This window comes from Tribolium madens, unplaced genomic scaffold, assembly GCF_015345945.1.
Source record: "Tribolium madens isolate multiple individuals breed KSU strain unplaced genomic scaffold, Tmad_KSU_1.1 Scaffold_3;HRSCAF=73;Tcas5.2_LG2, whole genome shotgun sequence".
In the NCBI taxonomy this organism is placed as follows: domain Eukaryota; kingdom Metazoa; phylum Arthropoda; class Insecta; order Coleoptera; family Tenebrionidae; genus Tribolium; species Tribolium madens.
In genome coordinates, this window is record NW_025401006.1 from 7,565,912 (window position 1) to 7,583,178 (window position 17,267).

The 17,267-nt window shown below is 32.9% G+C and overlaps 1 protein-coding gene across 11 annotated transcripts in view; it reads left to right on the plus strand.

The window, feature by feature from the left end:
• The window catches only part of LOC123006928 (homeotic protein antennapedia-like), a 122,418-nt gene that overhangs the window by 45,102 nt on the left and 60,049 nt on the right, over nucleotides 1-17,267 (plus strand). The window contains exon 1 of one of the 11 annotated variants that reach the window (XM_044401865.1): nucleotides 8,106-8,551. The exons of 9 other annotated variants lie outside the window; for them this stretch is intronic. The gene's annotated coding sequence lies outside the window, so the exon portion shown is untranslated. Of the gene's footprint in view, nucleotides 1-8,105; nucleotides 8,552-14,842; nucleotides 14,937-17,267 lie in introns of those variants that run through there. One more of the 11 variants, XM_044401867.1, reaches the window with a different exon arrangement.

Here is a 17,267-nt window from a genome sequence, read left to right on the forward strand (position 1 = left end):
TATACAAGATCATCAGTATCATTAAATACCTAGATACAAAAAAATGTCGAAAAATAAATGTCAAAATTTTTTGACAGAGATTGACACCTTTTCCATGTTCCTGGAATCTTATCTTACTTGAAATTTTTCTCTCAAGCGCAAGTTCTGACAGCCTGTATTGTTTCTAAATTTTAATCATAGAAAAAGTATATAGTCGTCTAGCTCGTGGGACGAACTTTTCTACTTGTGCGGAATATGCCATATTCTAAACTTGTTACTGAATATACTATTTTGTTATTGAAACTTTAATTTTTTAAGTCAAGTCTGAAAATGAGTTTTAGACGCCCATGGCGCCCCATTTGTCCAATAAATTATGCACGCCGCTTCCAAACGAACAAATTTCCCTAATTGCATTACCCATGTTATCAAGCCATTAATAATTCAGTACCATCAGCATTACCATTCCCAAAGTCGGTTCGTCCCATTTCCACGTAATTCAAGTGCCTTTGATGGAATAAAACAGTTTGGGAGTTTGTGTAAGAATCAGTGTGTAAAGAAGCGTTGTAAATTTTCAATTTTCCAAATGTGCTGGGTGAAGATGAGCTGTTGGGTTTTATGAAGAGGGGTGAAGTGGGACGATCTCGGTTGGGTATTGATTTAGTAGCTGGCGGGCGTTCTAAGGCTTTGGTAGCAGATAGACAGGCAGGCATGACGCATTATATATGGCGTAGGAGACGAACTTTGCTGAGAGAGACAATGCGACTTCCTCCCACGCCGAAGAGAGGAATGCCATGTGTGGTGGTTGGGAGAAGCGGCCGTTCGCAAGGGAACGCTGATGGGAAAAAGACAGCTGGGCCTCGGAACTTATTTCCAAATGCAAACGAAAATAATTATTTTCGGACTGGCTAGAATTAATCGATCCAAGGAACAAAAATAAAGTTACATTGTTTTATTCGGGAAGAAATAAATTTTACGCGGGCCAGATTTGCGAACAACTTTGCTAGTTTTGTACAGTTTCACATCAATATACATAATTTATTTTTCATTTTATGGCTCTGTTCGAAATTTAATATACATAATTTATTTTTCGGATGTTTTGATTCATTTGTTTACATGGGAGAATTCGATTTAATTACTTCAGACTTAAAAAATTGTTTTCGAAAGTTTCAGTCTTGCGTGGGCCAAATCTGCTCATTCTAACAAAAAAATTGCCGCTAAGAGCTTCTGAAATCTAAAAACACTCGAAAAATGTTTGTATTTAACTTGGTTTCTAATTTGAGAAATTTTTATATAATTACTTTTTAATACCTATATATGGTATTTTTTTAATAAATAGTTGAGATAAAATGGCTGTTATTTTTTTGTGTAAAACATAGGTACATCTATCGATTTTACAACTCTTAAAAGTCTTAAAATCTTTGCTCAACGGATGATAGGAATTAACCTCGGAATTAACTAATAACATGTCTGGTTATATAAAAGGTTAAACTCATCATTTATAATCTTATTGAAACAACTTGAAAATTGTGCAAATTTAATTTTTGTGCGATTAGACTATTCGATTGTTTACTACGTCTATTTTCAAGGCAGTATTTGTTGTATTTACTCGTTGCTATCCTAAACTCGTCGGTAAGTATTTTGTTTATTGTTGCTAACGACAAACTGGTCGGTAAGCATTCAAAGTCGTCGCCAAAGTATTTTCTAGAATATTTTTTAGATATTTTATTAAAAAAACTAACAAAAATCAATCGCGAAAAAAATGTCATAAGCATCACGAACGTTAAGGGCTTATTACCGATCTCAATAATTGAAGTTGTCGCTTCGCTCCTCCTCGAAACAATTGTCTTCGATCGGTAGAATGTTCTTACCCTTCTTGATGTTTAATATACTATTGTTAGATATGGATATACATTTTGCTTTTTTAATAGATTCGTGTGAAATTATGCAATTGCAAGTATGCAATTTTTTAATTTAGTGCAATTTTTCTGCGGGACTCTACTCAAATATGTCGTTGGATAGAATTCCGTTAGAGCTCGGCTGCTTTCGGGAATCATGTGATTAAAATCAACCAATAGTGAACATAAAATTAACCTATAGATAAATACATAGGTGCTTCTTTTGACGTTTACTACATATTTCCATTCTTGAAGCAAAACTTTGTTTGAAAGATAAATTGCAGAAGAAAATACAGGTGCGCCAAAATTGCGCTCCAGAAAAAAATGCCATGGAAGTTAAGATATTAGGAATATGGAAAAAACGTTAAAAAATTAATGCTATTTAGGTATAAGAATTTCGAAGTTATGAGAGTTTAAACTTTGTACTTTGACTCTATTTATTTCTGTTGAAAAAATATATTTTCAAGTTTTTTTGCTATAAGCTATTAGAATAGGAAACAGGGAAGCTGTATCCTAAATTGTAACTCTGTTTAATGTAATTTATGGCTTTTATTGGCAAAACTTTTGTGTCTTTATTAAATAATTATAGAAAAACATATACAAGATTATCAGTATCATTAAATAGACATAAAAAAATGTTAATGTCAAAAAATAAATGTTCACAGATTTTTTTGATTTTATTTTTTTAAACACATTTTCCAGGTACCTAATATCTTATGTTATTTGAAATTTTTCTATGAGGCGCGAGTTCTGACACACCCTGTATTTTATATTTTCATAATAAAATTGCTGTTTCTATAAAAGTATGTTAAAAATTAAGAACAATGCAAAATTCAATAAAATTATGTATGATAGAAATATGAATTTTGATAACGCGTTTTAAAAATATGTATAGGTAACTCTGTTTGAATTTTCTTGTATTTTTCTCTTTCGAAGAGCTAGTACGCGACGATATCCGCTTGCCTTGTGAATATTTAACCTCGGTGTTTAATACTTTTCTATGTTTCCACATGCTTGTTTGGTTTTGAGTTAGCGATATGTAAATAATCCGCTACTTAGGAAGCATCTTCTCCTAAACGTATAATTTTTAATTTTTGCTCATAAATTGCGTCTGTCTCAGGTATTTTCATCGTGAAATTTATCGTTTTTTAGCATAGCGTCTTATAAATCACACACTTTTTACCGCTAATTCCGAAAAGAGACAGCAACACGAAATTTCAGTGGAATTTAATGACCGCAAGCTTGGCCCAATCGATCAGCTTAGAGACTTCCAAGTCTCACAAATGTAATAATTGTGTGCGATGTAGACCTCGACGTATCTAATTGTTTACAAGATTACAAGTAGTGGGTATTTATGTAAATCTCAGTTAATAAATTATGAAAACGAGGGTCTGTGTTAGTAAGGTAGTAATAAAACGAAGCAACACATTACTTCAAGCCGGCGGATAACATTTGAACCTCGTCCAGTAAAACTTCTTTCAAGATCTCGGGGAAAACAAAACCGAGAGGGTTTTCCAGTCAACATGTTTTGACGCTCCCCTAAAACTTTTTAATTACAATAAAATGCAATCTAACTAATTACACGGTAGTTTCTGCGCCGACAGAGATTTTAAATTTAGATAAAACGCTGCCAAAATTTCGTTTTCCTGTGAGCCATAAATTAGAGTGTTTGGCTGACATGGAGTTCGGATTAATTCATCTCTTTCAGATTAACTGTAGTGAACTGACGTTGGCGTGAGGGTTTTTCATGAACGGAAGAGAGGAGCCGAAGGTTTCCAGCATGAATCCACGAATGAAATTATTTGCACTGCTTTCAGCGTTCGTTTCGATTTTTTCAGGGTAATTAAATCGGCCCAGATTCGCTCGAATCAATAAAGTAAATTTAGTCATAAGCTGGTACAATATGTACGCCTGTTCCGGGCGTTGTTTAATTCATGAACCTCGGTGGAAATGTGGATTGGCATCATCCGAGCTGCAACTTCAATCTGGCGAAGTCTCCTCTCTGAACGGAATGCTAATTCGGTGTTTCAGAAGCACGCCGCTTCACCGGAACCGACTTTTGTTCAGCCATTTGACGAATTTTTCGACCGAATTTTGGAAGTGTGAACTCGGCGAGAGTGTTGAACTGGCTCCTAATTACTTAATTTTCATAATTATCTCGGAAAAGATAAGCTCTTTTAAAGTTAATTAGTAATACAATGACGTACGGGTTTGTTTCACGACTAATCTACATTTTATTAACTGTTATGTAATATCTCTTTATTAATTTTCGTATTGACCATTCCACTTTTTCCAATAAGATTAAGTGACTTAAATTATGCACATACATAAGTAGCAGATTCTCTCAACATTCTCCATCGTCTCATTAATCATTTTTCCAAAATTTAAATATAAGATTGCGCGATAAGTAACAAACGTATTTATTTCCTTCTTTTAATTAGTCAAATATAATTAAGTCTAGTTTTGGTTTGAAAACTCTTCACTTTTGACATTGACAAAGATAAATTGAATTTGTGTTTTCTGATAAAAATTGCACTTACTTGTGCATGTTTTACACATGAAGCGTAGAACCCGTTAAATATGCATATCAAGAATTGTTGTAAAACATTTTTAATGTATTCTGTTCGCAAACAATTGTAATAAAATATTTCTAGCGAGGGTCGATCACCTGTAAGCCTTGGCCGTTTCAGGAATAATTTTTTCAGTTAATTTTTTGCACAAGAGACTACCGGAGAAACTCGTTGTCTCGCTTTCTCGGAAATTTTCGAAAAAAATCAGATTATACATGTCTCGCGTATTTAACCGTTATTTAATTAAACCGAGTTTGAGGAAACGTTTTCATGGTCTATTAATTGACGGGATGTGGTAAGAAATTGTGCGCGTCATAAAGACATTTTTGGTGGTCGTAGGTAGGTAACAACGAATTTTTGATATTTTTACGTTAATTAAAACCGTAGGTAGATATAATAAATTTTACACTTCCGGCTACAAAATAAAACAGTTATTGTAGTCATTCCTGTTAATTTACTGTCATAAGTCATAACAATTTGTGTATCCGCCGTAGTCGATTTATGTGATAAGCGTGGAGCGTGTTTGGGAGACGACGCCATACAAATTTGCACTAATCAGGACCTAATAATAATTATTTTTGGGGCAAAGCAAACGTTTTAAAGTCAGCAAAAAAAAGTTTTTTTTTTAATTTTGTTACACATTTAGGGCAAAAAAGCATTAATTTTATTAATTGGAACGTGCTGAAAATTAGCTTGTTGAAAACATATGTCCACTCTACTAATACAGAGACTTTTATTAATCGTAACGTTTTAGCGCTTAATCGTAACTTAAAATAAGGCACAGTTCTTTCAAATTAGTCGAAAATTATAGGTATTTTTTAAAATTTTTGGGGATTTCTCTAAAACCTAATTAGTTAGTTATTTGGTCATATAAAAAAATGTCTCTAACTTGTCTCCGATCTAAACAAAATTAACAAAATAATTAAAGACCTGAAGAAGTGTAGATAATATACAGGGTGCGACAGAACTCGCGCCCCACAGAAAAATTTCAAGTAAGATAGGTTACCAGGAACATGGAAAAAATGTTTAAAAAATTCTATCTGTCAAAAAATTTTGACATTTATTTTTTGACATTTAACATTTTTTATGTCTATTTAATGATACTGATGATAATAATTATTTAGTAAAGCTACAAAAATTTTGCCAATAAAAGCCATAAACAACATTAAACAGAGTTACAATTCAGGATACAGCTTTCTTGTTTCCTCGGCTAATAGCCTGTAGCGAAAAAACTTGAAAAATTATTTTTCCAACAGAAATAAATAGAGTCAAAGTGCAAAATTTAAACTCTCATAACTTCGTAATTTTTTTAAAAAGAATTTTTTTAACATTTTTTACATGTTCCTGGTATCTTACCTTACATGGCATTTTTCTCTGGGGCGCGAGTTCTGGCGCACCCTGTATGAAACCGTTGGAAGAGTCAATAACGTCTTTGATTTTATGCCCATGCTCATGTCTAAATTACCTAACAATCCACGAAAAAAATGAATAATACCATCACTGTTACATGTTCTTTTTCCGTTTTTTTTTTGAGAAACATTATTATTTTAATTACCACACCTATAATAAATATTTTAGTTAACAATAAAAGGGGTACACGTCAAAAATATTAACTAAATTTTAAGTTCGTTATAAATCTTTTTTATAAAAACGAAATATGTACTTACTTTATTCTTTTTTTTTTTTAATTACTACCACTAAGCCCAAATCTTCTTCTATACTTAGAATTTTTTAAAAACAAATCAAAATGTGCTTTTTTTCATACCTCACTAAAAGGTGATAGCTTGAACTCTCTTAGACATATGTAAACTGTTAACTTTATCATCTTTATCGCGCGATAGCAATTGTTATTTTCTGAGAATTGTTGGGACTTCGCGCTTTTATGCGCCCGCCAATTTTTCATTGCTTATTTGAATTAGTTTTTGAATTTGAATTAGTAAAAAATTGCTGACTTTACCGGCGTTCAAGCCTTACCTACCTGCCGGAAAGCGGGACCTTATGCTGCTACATCACCACGCTGCCAACAGTTTCAATGTTTTAATTCAATATCTTTATACATATCTACATAAAATTTTTCAAAAATTTATTTCTTGGTATTTTGCACTTTTATGACATTTGGGGCAATTTTAAAGTTTTTAATTTTTCCGATTTTTGTCTTTTTTGTTTTAAAAAAAATATTGTCCTGTGGTGCATTTAATACCAAATGACCAATTTCGCGTATTAAATTCAATGTGGAAAATTCAAGTTTTTTTATAAGTATAAAAAAATTAATTTTTTAAACTCGATCCAAGAACAGTTTTTGTTTTCAGTCGTTTGCTTGTTTTATTATTGTTTTATTCTTTCCACAACCTAAGTTACTTTATTTAATTAAATTTTTTAATTGCTTAAAAATAAAAATTAATGATAAATAATAAATACTGAGCTTGTTGAAAGACAATTTAACGAGAGATTCAAAAATAATAAAATATACGGGGTGTTCTCTTTAAAAACTGAATTTCGTTTCTTAGAAACAAGAGGCAGCATTAATTAAGCATCTATCTATCCCAAACAATAGATGACAATAAAATGTACAACTTTGTTCTAAGAAGTATTGTGATATCTTTAAAAATAATGGAGTTATGGCTTGAGGCGTTTTTTATAATCTATCCTGTATAAAAGTAATAGCATTAGAAATCTTGCATTTTGTGATGTAGATCAATGAAAAGAATAATTCTCTCATTGAAAAATACAGGGTGTGATTAAAATTTTAGAATTTATTCTTTTGTTTTCTTTTAATTTCAGAATTAATTTTTAAATAAAAAGAATTGCAAGAAAAATATTTTGACGTTTGCCATTCTTTGAGATTTGCCGAATGGAACAAATCCTACCTTAATCTGGATTTTGAAGCAAATAAAAGCGACATTATTTTTAATAAAAGACAATTTTTATTTGTAATAAATTTACTTGACTTTGAACTAACTACATTACGGTTTAGAAAAAGGCAAAATAAAATCTGTTGACAGAATTAGATAATAATCTTTATATAAAGAGTCTACAGATGTTTCTCCATCAGTTTTATACCGTTTGTAAGTCGTATCGCGTTTAGTGCCCTATAAAATTGTGATGTAAGCGTTACAGAGCGCCGATTTGTTTCTTTTAGAGGGGATTAGGACAAAAGAAACAAACTGCGATAGTATCTTTTAAAGATATTTATTTAGTGTTTTATTAACACATCTTACAGACCAATATTTATGCATGTATGAAAATCGCGTTAATGTCTCTCGCATCACTCTTGCATCGTTTCGAATTTGAGGAAGTCGAAACGAATCCTCAGCTGAAAGCTTTACGATTACCGCTGACAGTTTTAGGATCCTCCCGCCTCGGCGTGAATTTGATCAAAAAGCTCGCCTTCTAAAAATATGTGTCATTCCGTGCCAAGATTAGTAAAATGTTGTTCTTGTTGTATCCGAAAAGTTGAATGTAATTCAATGTAAGTTCGTGAGTCACGGGCCGACAGCTTGGTAGATACGTTCAGGGAATAAACACAAACGCCTCCGATATTCGTAATGCCTTTGTTGCAGGGGGCGGGGGACGCATGAGCACAGCGTCGCGGCGCTTCAAGTGCGGGATTACCGGCGTCGGTCCAGCAGCTTCATTCTAGTATCAGGCCGCGTTTGCTTCTCGCCGTTTTGTTACCATTTCTTTGTGTATGCGTGGCTGTCGTGTCGAGAGGAGGCGACCAGCCGAAATTTTTTCGTACCGTGATTTGTCATCGATACGAATTGATCAACAAGCTGAAGAAAAACTGGACGAGATTCATGAAGACGTCAACTCGGGCAGACCCTCGTTGATGAGCGTTAAGTCACGCGAATTGTAAATGCATTGTTTAGGAAGTGCGCAAACGGCGCTCGTTTAACCACTTGGAAATATGACGGATTTGGTCGTCTCGGTTTGGACTTTTCAGGACCCAGAGCGGTGATACACAAAATTCTTAAATTCGGTGACTTCCAACCATGTGTGATGTGAACAAACTTTGATGGTGATCGTATAAACTCGATTTTTTTTTTCATTTAGTTTCGTTAGAATGGTGCGGAAGAGGAAATTCCTTTTGTAAAAATAACAATCACGGTGAGTTTTTACCAAATTTATAGTTTAGGGGTGACAAAATTTTAATTAAATCAATTCTGAACATCGTCGCCTCGAAACACATAAATCTTTATGAATCCGTTGTCCGCATGTTTTAATTAAATATTCGAGATTGATAAATGGCCGCCCATTGTCTGACAAAATATAAAACATTAATTACACTTCATCCTCACCTACAATTTTAACCCAGAAAAAATCACAAATCTATGCAATTCAAGGCTACTGAACCCATCATTGTTATCCCATTCTTCTACAACTCCGATCGTAAATCAAAATTTTCAAAGTACACTTTTTCAACTTTCACTTTAAGTGTGAGATAAGAAGAGCATTTTAATGTGGCATCTTTTTACCCTCGTCTATTGTAAACAAGAGATTCAAACGAGGGGTGGTCGACTTCCTTCTTTACAAAATTTTTCGTTCTATTCAATACCACAAACTTTCGTTCGCGCTTATTAGAATAGAGACCGTTTTGGAATGTGTATTTTTAGCGAACGATGGACAAGTCTGCTTTCACGATGCCAACATTCATTTGTTTATTGCTTTAAGTCAACAAAATATACAGTCATGTTCATGTCTCACAACTCGAACAATAAAAAAATTATTAAACAGGAAATTTTATTAATTACCGCAAACCTAAATTATCTGAGACGCTCTTATTTCTATTAAGTTTGTACGTTTCTAAGGATTAGATTTAGCGGCATGCAAGCTTTACGGTTTAAAACAAACTATTAAAACTTGTTTCAAGTTGCTGTACACAGTCAAGGTTATATTCGCAAAAATCTATACAGAATGAGCCAATTAAGACTTTCTAAATACCTGTTCCAAGCATATGGACAAAAGGATAATTAACTGAGTAATATGAAGACACTACAAAATTTATTTAACATGTAATTGGTACTTAAAATAAAAAAATATTTGTTAAGATTTTTTGCTTCTTTTTATAAATAATAAAGTGTCCTTTAAGAAATATGTCAGTTTACATTTCTCATAATATTGAAAATCTTATTTGAAACATTCTGCAAATGAAGTTTTTGTCGTTCTATATTATTATGGTATAAATAACACTCAACAATTTACAATGGTTAAGGTTTCAATATCACCTTACTATCACACGGGATTGTTAAAAGGTTTTAAAATTTGAAAATTATTTTTTTTTAATATGGTAATTTAATACGACGAAAAACGTTGTACGTACCACGTGCTGTTTTTAGCGAATAAACAGGTGATTTTTTTACATTGAGCGACCTCTCGATTTTAAATATACCAGGTGAATAAAAAGTATGGAACCAAAGGTTTTTTGCTTAAACTATTTATTTTTTGAAAAAACTAATTGATGAGTAATAAAGTACTATAAAAATGCGATGTTTTAACAAGAATAAAATTTTTCGAATTTTCCTTTTGTTTTTGAATTTCTACAAAAAAAAAATATTTTTTTAAATGGCAACCCATTATAAAATCATTTTTCTCATAAAAACTATACTCTAAGGATTACAACTATCTGCTATATATTTAATTTTTTCAAAAAAAATTTTTCACATAAATTGCAATTTTGACAAAAAAAATCGCATAACTCAAAAACAAAACAAAATTTCGTTCCGAAAATACGATCACATTTTTTGTATTACTCTAATTTATATTAATTATTATTTTCTGGAGGCAAATGATTAAAAATAAAACCGCTTGGTTCCATACTTTATATTCACCCTGTATGTCGTAGGCTAATTGTAAATTCAGTCGTTTTTTTTTTATAAAACTAGGCATTTTATAATGCCTAGTCATTTTGAAAACGACTGGGCAAATTGTAAATGAATGAATAAATGCAGGGTTTTTACAATATGACGGAAAATTTTAGTTGTATTATAAAAAGCTTAATAAGTTTTCGTCTTATTTTAAATATTCTCCATTTAGAAAATGACTGGTTACATTCAGTTGTTTTGTAAAAGACTAAAAAATCTTATTTTAGAAAATACCAATTTGTATTGTAGTTAGATAATCTATTAAAAGAAACAAAGTCAAATGTTAAACGTTTTTAATGAATATAAAAAAGAAGAATTCCAATTACGGAATTAAAATTTGGGGCAGTATTGTCATTTTCGTAATGTAAACTGTATAAAACATCCTTTACATTAATAACCTCATTTTTTATGTTTATGTCATTTTGACTTATTTACTTTCAAAAATATTGATTTGTGGCATAATAACGGGTAAGCAGCATACCAAAGCGATGATTTAATTACACTTAGTTCAATTAATAAATTTCCTAAGACAGACAAATTATTTAATTAACAATTTGAACAACAAAAAAAGTTTAATTGTCAAATGTCAGTCATGACGACAGTAAGAGGTAGTTTACACTGAACTTTTTAAAGTTAATCTGTGACGCAGGTTTGTTTCAGTTGTATTATTAATTAACCATACGTACTTTATAATAAGACGAAAACTTATTAGGCTTTTTATAATACACCTAAAATTTTCCGTTATATTGTAAAAACCCTGCATTTATTCATTCATTTGCAATTTGCTCAGTCGTTTTCAAAATGACTAGGCGTTTTATAAAACGACTGAATTTACAATTAGTCTACGACATACGTTAGATAAATATTTTTGTTGACGTAAATTAAGTTTTGTGAGAATCATATTTGCAATTTTTTCACCGCTCGATTTTAGCGTGAAACTTTAGAATTTACTTGACATCTCTTGTAAGTTAGTTTCTGCCAGTTTGCGTCTGAAATCTCATTTCCTAGTTAGACGTATTTGAAATGGAGCCAATATCGGTACAAGCCGTCGTTTTAATCCTTCCCGTAAGGAGAGTCGGCATTTAGCTCGAAACAAAGCGGAGACAAATAGAATCGCGGCAGTTAGCAAAGCTAGGAATTTCGTCTCCACAAGACGAATATCTCACTTTCACCCCAACCGGAACAATGAAAGTTATGCCGCAGTATTTTGCGAATCCTCCCCGCGACTTGGCCTTTAGCTTTACTCGTTCGCTCCAAGAGGCACGGATTCGGGCGCACTTTATGGTCTCGAGGAAGCCTATAAGCGTTATCACTTAGTTCAACCGTACCCCTTATAATAAATTACCGATACTTGCTGAAGTGGAAAGATGGATTTTCGACGTTTTTCGGATTCGTAACGTCTCTTTTATCATAAATTGGCACTCGGCGAGAATTTTAATTAAACTTGTTGGCATTTTTTACCTGTTGATGAGACAGTTTTGACGACTTTGCCAAACTCGTTGTGAAAAAGGGTGGGTCGCCTTTTGACGACCCTAAACTCGTCAGCCAGCTGTGCTTTCTCATTTGCTGTCGGTTTACTATCATTACAACCCCCTACGCATCAGCAATGGCCATTCCACTTACAAGGAGCACTTAACAAATTATCACCCTGTATATAATTATTTGGCAGGTTGTCTCAAATTTGGGATTGCTACAAAGAGTTTCTAAAATTATCTTTGAATCCAGTCAATAGTGGAGCTTCTGTTTAGTTGATTAAAGTAGCGTTGCATAAATCACTGTTTTAGAGTGTTGTTATTGAATAGTGTCGATAAATCGTGTTGTGCAAGCTGGTGTTTATCTGTTGGGCTGCAAACAAGTTTTTCGTTAGAATTTGGCAGTATCGCGTCCCAGTTAACCTGGGAAGTAACGTGACAGGCCGCAAAAAGTTGGGCTGAAGCGAACACAATAAAAGGGCAAGAATAGTGAAAAGTAGAGCCACAAATCATGCCTTAGACGGCAATATATGAGTGCAAACCCGATATAGTGAAAGGCTTTGTGTTTACGAACACTACATTATATTCACAAGTCCACGAGATGGCGAGGGATGCACTCACATGACTAATGTATTTTAAAACGATCGCGCTACGCCACGAATTATCCTACTGTGGACTAGTTAGAAATGGTGATGTGTTGTTTGTTGGAAACGTATCGAAGTGCCCATCGACGAATGGCTAATGCAACAATAGTGTCGGATGCGGCATAAATCAAAATTCGACCCGATAGCGAAGGTCGTTACTGATATTTTTACGGTTCCCTCTTCCGTTACGATTGACTATCGGTGTCCAATCACACGTGCTGATGCGAAATGCATCTGCCGAACTAAAATAATGTGATTTATTGACGTTCGATCGGTGTGAAAAGCGATTATTTTATTAAACAATGGGCGGGATTTTGAGCGTTTGTCACTAGACCTAAAAATTGAATTTTCTAAATTCTCTAAACTAATTCGTTTAAAAATGAATAGCGGCAAAGAACTAGAAATAGTTTCTTTAAAGTTCTAAAAGGATGCGGTTGAAAGAAACACTTTGTCAGCTCTGGAACATAAATTTCAAATTCATTTGTGGTTAGGCAGGTCAGATGTTGATTCAGGGCTCTATCAGGTATACAATTCCTCTTCTCATAAATATATTGAACAGGTTTAATAAAAATTTCTGAGTCGTCAATTTGAAGGTTTTTTTAATCTGTAAATGCTTTGGACAATACTGTTCATCATATTACATTACGAAGATTGGTATATTTAAAATTTGGTAAAACCAAAAGATAATGAAGTAGTAAATAAATTTAGTATCAGACATGTACCTAACATACTTACCTACGATATACCATCAGATGAAGAAAAAAATATGGAACCAAACGTTTCAAACTAAGAGAAATCGTAGGTATACATACTATAAAAATGTGACGTTTTATTAGGATTAAATTTTTTTGAATTTTTGTTTGTTTTTGAGTTCTACAAAATTTTTATTTTTTTTAATGGCAATCCACTGTAAAAGCTTTTTTTAATGCTGTGAAAAAAAAAATGTGTAGAAAAAAAATCATATAGGTTACCATTTAAAAAAATATCGCAATAAAAACGAAACTAAATGTTATTCTGAAAACACATTTACAAATAAACAAACAGGTTTGCACTGTTACTACTTTTTCTCTCTAGAACTTAAACATATTTTTTTGAAAAAAGCTGTAGATTTTTGGTAGCTTTAACACATTCATTTTGAAAGTTTTAATTTTAATTTGTTTAGTTAAGAAAATGAACAATAAATAGTTTAACAAAAACTTTAAAATGAATTTGGAGTATTTAACAGCTTGTAGGTATATTATATGTGGGAGCAGACTGTATACATGGTGCGCCAGAACTCGCGCCCCAAAGAAAAATGTCATGTGAGGTAAGATACCAGAAACATAGAAAAAATGTTAAAAAAATTCTATCAATAAAAGCTTCGAAGTTATGACAGTTTGAATTTTGCACTTTGACTCTATTTATTTCTGTTGAAAAAATAATTTTCCAAGTTTTTTTTGAACCAGGCTATTAGAAGAGGAAACAAGGAAGCTGTATCCTAAATTGTAACTTTGTTTAATGTTATTTATGGCTTTTATTGGCAAAATTTTTGTACCTTTACTAAATAATTATAAAAAAAAAACATATACAAAATCATCAGTATCATTAAATAGACATAAAAAAATGTCAAATGTCAAAAAATAAATGTCAAAATTTTTGACAGATTGAATTTTTTAAACATTTTTTTCATGTTTCTGGTATACGTATCCTATCTTACATGGCATTTTTCTCTGCGGCGCGAGTTCTGGCGTACCCTATATTTAATATTCGTAGAAGCCTTTTTTGAAAGAATGAAATTTATCGTTTATTTTGTTTTGTTTATTTAAGAAAATGAACAATAAATAGTTTATCAAAAACTTTAAAATGAATTTGGAGTATTTAACAACTTGTAGGTATATTATGAGAAGTCTTTAAAATTAAATCCGTTGGGAAACATGATAAAAGCAATCCTCTATTTTATTATTCACTGCCACGTAAACTAGTTTCATTTAGACTTGTTCGGAAACGTTATTCAAAATATTGAAACAATTTTTGTGTATTGTTTTCATAGATTTTTTTGTGAAATTGTGAATTAGCTTTTCCTTCCTTTTTCATTTCGCGTATTAGTGATTTTTGTATTTTTTCTGTACGTTGGTCGCTAGCGCGGCTGTCTGCCAGTCCTGCTCTTCATTTCTCGCATTTTCCATCGCCATAAATCAAGGGACAGGAGACAGCCTAGCGGAGAGCACTCCGTTGCTATGGTTCCGCGGCATCCCGACAGTTTTGCGGGTCGGGGAGGTCGAGGGGGTGCAGATCAGAACCGGGGATTTAATCCTGTCGGGGATGTCTGAGAGACGGGGAAAGTTAATAAGAGTTTCGAAGGATTAAAAATAATCCTACTGTTTTGCAATATTACAAAAGCTTCGATTTAGACGAAAACTAATTGTTTTTTCTTTTGTTGCAGGTAAGCCGGAGGGTTTCGGGGGCATTGCTGCAACATGGTGAAGTTATAAACATTGTTGCATCCCATTAGAGCGATCTTGTGACAGTTTAAAATGTGTGTGTAATCTATGTTAAGCTCATGTTGTCAGTGAACCGAGCAGGTGTCGTTAAATATCCCTGTTCTATCTCTATGCGAGCTATTCTAAATGTTTTCTAATTATGTGCCGACTACCAAATACCCGATTCTATCGGGAGGCATTTTACTTTATTATCTAATTAGACCTTTATGTCACTTATCACATAACAAATAGCTGAATCATTCTTTGATAAGGCGTTCAAGGTCCCGAACTGTGAAAAATTGGATTATAAACACCTAAGAAATTTTCGATTTTGTATCTGACTCGAGGGACCTCTTCTGAATCGAGCAACCCCGTATTGGGGCTTTTCTTGAATAAATTTTCGGATTTGCACGGTTCAAAAAGGGACGTTAATTGGACTCAAATATCAAATAACAATTTTGTGGGTCAAAGTTTCTTATTTTAAAATTGTAATAATTTACGAATACGTTGACCATAAATTATGACTCTAGGAGGTTTACTACAGCTCATATATTTTAAATAAACGTGTATGTTGACGTCAATTATGTTGTTCCCAAAATGTGGAAAAAATTAATTGTATAATGAGAAAAATAAAAGTTAATTTCCTGGAACTGAATTCCGAGAATAATTCTCGGCATGGCACAACTACTAAACTTGTAGTTTGTATATCTTAAAGGTTACCAAACGCACTTAATCCTCGGATTATTCATGTGAATGTAAATCCGGACTCTGATGACAATATTATAAATTCCTTGCAAAGGCGCCTTTATTTTCGGCGCTCGTAAATCACAAATAATCACTTTATAATTGTTAAGGTTTCCTTCTGGTTAAACACCAAATATTCAATATATGAATATGTATTGCATTTCATATTCATTTAACTGTAAACTCAATCTTAAGATTAATGAACAAACAACGGACGCAACTAGTTTCTACAGTTATTTAATTATTTTAGAACGGGACAGCCGACTTTTAAAAATAAACCACGATTGAAGCCGATATTACGTATTATCACTGGAACGCCTAGTCGACCATAAATTAGTTTAAATTTACGACTCACTGGCTAAAAACAGAAGAAACTTAAGAACGTCACCATTTTGGGGGAGGGCTTTGTCTGTCATTAAATCACTCTTCTATTTCGGGCACTTCAAAAACCAATCAAGCTTTCGATTTTTTTAAATAAAAATTTCAAAAATGTTAAATATTTTGGAAAAGTTGTGCTAAAGTTAGAGTTAGAGAATGTAGGACAGACATTTTTCAAAAATGTTAAATATTTTGGAAAAGTTGTGCTAAAGTTAGAGTTAGAGAATGTAGGACAGACATTTTTCTCTACTTATCTATAGTTTCTTATTAACTGTTTCTTTTATGAAAATTCTAGGAAGTATTTATAAAATTGCTTTTTCTTATTAAATCGTGTAATATTGGGGTTTTCAAAAATCGCTCCGAGCTTTCACTTCGCTCGTGCGTCAGTATTTTGGGTTGGGCGGTTAACCCGTTGCTGAAATCCGAGTAAAATTAATGACTTTCGGTGTGTTATTTCGGTGTTCCGAACTCCGTAGCATTTTATGTAATGGAAATTCGATTGTTTTCGGTGCTTTCGAGAGGGGCGCGCAACAGCAGGGGCGTCCTGCTGGGGGTGTGTGCAGCCGAGCGCGCGGACTATTGTTGCGAGACCTTGCACGCTTTGATAGTTGATACAATGACCCAAGTGATTAATGGGCTAATCCCCGCGCGGCATACACAATGCGCTAAGATCGCGAACATTCCGGATATTAGGAATCCGAACCCTCTCGGCGCCTAACCCGGGACTTGGGGGATCTATGGGGGAGGTCAGTGACAGGGGACTTTGACGAGGCAAAAAGGTTTGGAAGCAGCCATCATGCCAAAATGGGGTCCTGAAGCCGGTAGTGGTGCTGTGGATATATAAGAAAGATTCAGCAGGTTAAAAACAATAGCAAATCTTATTTACAATAATTTGCAATTTTTAGTATTACCTACTCTCTGTTCTATAACAAATTTTGCAAAACTTTTTTTACTTTTTCTAGTTTTTACATTAGCTTTACGTGCTTAGTCTTGAAATTAAATTTGGACCACCATTAATACTCAAATGACGTTTTCTTCTAAAGCAGACCCTACTTATATGTGAACTAACTCCATCGTATTATTATTAATCATTTTGGAACCCAGTTTTTTGGAAGAAAAAAAACAAAGAAATTTTGATTTTTTTATCCTATAATAGTGGAATAATAGGTATTTTTTAGAAAAAGACAAAAATTTGGTTAAAAAGTCCAGAACTGTTAAACTATAGAATTTAAGATGTGCCGAGTGGTTTAAAATTAATCTAAATT